This window comes from Aplidium turbinatum, chromosome 13 (assembly GCF_918807975.1).
Source record: "Aplidium turbinatum chromosome 13, kaAplTurb1.1, whole genome shotgun sequence".
Lineage (NCBI taxonomy): Eukaryota > Metazoa > Chordata > Ascidiacea > Aplousobranchia > Polyclinidae > Aplidium > Aplidium turbinatum.
In genome coordinates, this window is record NC_137484.1 from 3,576,315 (window position 1) to 3,580,003 (window position 3,689).

A 3,689-nucleotide genomic window follows, 5' to 3' on the forward strand; every position below is an offset into this window, starting at 1 on the left:
TCTGCCTACGGTACCATCATGCAAGATGAATGTCTAAAGTTCTCTACGTTATGAAGTTAGCAATGCTTAAGCCATATTTTTCCCATGACATAGACTCCGGAGTTTGACAACATTCTACAGCGTTTACTATGCCAAAGCGTGGCTAACATGCATGTTTGCTTCCAAAGCTCCCTCAAATGACTTGGCTTTCATCAAAGCACTAGAGGAAATCTGCAGTGCTAAAGGAATATTGCCCTATGAGTTTTTAAAGATTGTCCAACCTGCTCTAGATAAGATTTAAGATCACACTTGGTACTTGAGTGAACGGCTGGTAGGTCTTGCTCTTTTCGATACATCAGTAGATAACTCAACCAAAGAAGCAATGCGCTCAGCTTTGGTGAAATACAAAGGAAAACCTCTTCAAAAAAGTCAGGAGATGCCACAATGCTCTTCATTCTCCAATAAGCAATTGAAAGATTTTGTTGGGGCCGACACATATAGACTTTTTGATCTTCTACATTTCAATGAAGAGTTGCTAAAACTGTCAGCGTTTAAATGGCCTGAATCACCAGACTATCAATATACCATATCTGTTGTCAAGAATCTGTCAGTGGTAAATGATTGTGCCGAAAGAGCACTCGGCATGGCAACATCTCTTCATGGTCCTACAAAGCCAAAAAATGAAAAGCAGCTACAAGCAACATATAAAGTGATTGATGCAGTTAGAAAATTCCAACGATCTGCAGCTACTGCATCTGAACCAGTAACCAAAAAAATTTTGGCTGATTTCTTGACTTATAGTGTTGTGCATTAGTATCACTTACTGTCTGTATAAGTGTATAATTACAAACCACGTACTTCCGATCACCTGCATCCAAAAGAAAATGTTACTTTAAACTGGGAAGAAAATATCACTAATTAAAAGTTGTACTTTAAGAATTCGATATACTGTAAAAGGCAAATGAATCGTTCATATGAACTCAATTTCCAATATATTACGTCATCAAACATTATCATGACCAAGTTCAATACACAATCGTTTAGCCGTGCTAATTACCTTTTCATTGATACCTTGTATATGTCGGTGGCTTCAGTGTGTCACCAGTTATTAAAGGAAATATAAAATTATAGCGCCACCATGTGGCTGAAAATTTTAAAACTTTAAACATGAATATCTTACTAAGTATTTGAGCCATGTTAATCAATTTTTTTTTACATGTTGTGTATCAAGTTGCTCCATATATTTGTCAAGTATAAGAACAATTGGCGATAATTTAGATGGTTTAATTGGCGTTTTAAGTCGTTTTTTTGCGAAATTTAACAAAATTGGAGCACTTTGGGGCGTTTGCGGGACCCTAAAAACTTTTTCATTCAAAAAAATTTTTTTGCCATCGTTAACCATATAGAAAATGGCAACTTTTACCAATTTATTGAAGCGATTGAAAGATAAATTTGAAAAACGCTCAATTTTGGCCCACCCTAATGATGATAGTTACGTTAAATTTGGATTTACTTCGTTAAATGATCATGGAGTCGAAAAGGGACAGTGCGTAGTATGCTACCGCGTCTTAAGCAATGAGTCATTGAGACCGAGTAAATTGAGAAATCACCTGGAAAAAAATCATCCTGAGTTGAAGAATAAAAGCATTGAGTATTTTAAACGACTAGAATCTAGCTGTAAACGTCAACGACTTGACAAAACTGGAAACTTTCAACAAACTGATCAGAAACTTACAGAAGCATCTTTCGTTGTTAGCCAAATTATAGCTAAGCAGAAAAAAGCTCATAATATCGCTGAAACTGTTGTTAAACCGTTTGCACTGGCCATGACGAGAATTGTCCTGGGTGATAAACATGAGAAAAGTCTCAAAGCTATTCCTTTATCCAATAACACAAGAGACGAATTGCAGCAATGTCAGAAGACATTAAGGAACAAGTAATAACTGAAATAAATAAATCTGCTTTTGGTCTATTCGCCATCCAGCTGGATGAGTCTGTCGATGTATCTTCAGTTTCTCAACTTATGGTTTTCGTTCGCTATGCAGTTGACACCTCTGTAAAGGAAGAATTACTCTTCTGCTGTGCTTTGAACACCAGCACAAAAGCATCAGATGTAATGGAAAAAGTCAACCATTTTTTTAATGAAAACGGAATATCCTGGGACAATCTGTGTGGCGTGTGCACTGACGGTGCACTTGCGATGCTTGGTTCCAAAAGTGGATTTAAGGCACTTGTGCAAAGAAAGGCTACTGGCGTTATGTTTACTCATTGCTTCATTCACCGGGAAGCTCTGGCTTCTAAAACTTTACCAAGTGGTCTCCAAGATGTGCTTAACGTTACTATTAAAATAGTAAATTTTGTGAAGAGCAGCGCTTTGCACACTCGTCTATTCAGAAAACTTTGTGAAGACATGGAATCTGATCATAAAAACCTTTTGTTTTACACAAAAGTTCGGTGGCTCTCTAAAGGGAACGTTTTATGCAGAGTGTTTGAGCTCCGCGATGAGTTGGAAATCTATTTAACTGATGTAAAACCGGAGTTAGCATTTCACTTTACCAATGCAAAATTTATTGCTTGTTTGGCATACTTGGTAGATATTTTTCATTCTTTAAACACCCTTAACCTGAAAATGCAAGGAAAAGAAAAAAACATTATTCAGAACATGGACTTGATCAATGCGTTTGTTGAAAAATTGGCAAACTGGAGACGAAAAGCTCAAAACGGCAATTTTGCCATGTTTAACAACCTGTCTGATATTTACGAGTTAAACGATGAACTAAAGACCAATATTGTTCAACACCTGAAAGAGCTGGAAAGCGAATTCAAGTCATATTTTCCTGAAGTTAGTGCTGATTACCTATCACTTGCAAGAAATCCGTTTCGACTTTCCCCTGAAAATGTGGAAAATGAATTGCAAGACCAATTGATTGAATTGAAAAACGACTCCAGTTGCCGAGATCTATTCGAAACTTTGCCACTCACGGAATTCTGGCTAAGCATGGCATCATCATATCCAGAAATAAGCAAAACTGTACTTAAACAGTTATTGCCTTTCACTTCTACATGGTTATGTGAATCTGCCTTTTCAGCGCTAGTATGTATGAAGTCCAAGCAACGCAACCGCCTTGAAGTTGAACATGACATTCGCTGTGCTCTTTCGACAACTGAGCCAAGAATTTCTAAGCTTGTTGCTAAAGCGCAAGAGCACCCTTCCCATTAAAAAATAAGTTGCAAAAAGCCATTTTGTTTGTTTTTGTGTTACATGTCATATAGTACAGTAATTAGGTAGTAGAACTTGGCCGATTAGCGTAGTGGTAAGAAACATCGCTATCTGTGCTGGAGGTCTGGGCTTCGATCCTCGGGCCAGTCAAATCAGGCACAGCGTCGCCACTTAGAAAATTGCTAGAGCCTATAGTGCTCGCCCATATACAAGTGTATAAAATATTTTGGGTGGGCCGCGAACTTTTTTTGAATCAAAATTTAGGCCACGGAGTAAAAAAGTTTGGGAACCACTGCTCTAGATGCATTGGCACCAAGTCTTATGTTTAATTTTACGCAATTTCAACCGCAAGCGACGGTAACTCATCGTATCAAAGTTGAAGCTTTTCTTGTATCCAGGTCGCTTATAAGCCGTGGTGAGAACAAAAGGTCCACGCATACTGCCAATTTCCTTCACGCTGTGAAGCAGTTAGGATTAACGAGACATGGGC

At 38.0% G+C, this 3,689-nt stretch overlaps 1 pseudogene; it reads left to right on the top strand.

Annotated features, from left to right (window-relative positions):
• The first annotated feature begins 1,805 nt into the window (after window positions 1–1,805).
• Window positions 1,806–3,199, top strand: LOC145782314 (protein FAM200A-like; annotated as a pseudogene).
• The last annotated feature ends 490 nt before the right edge of the window (window positions 3,200–3,689 follow it).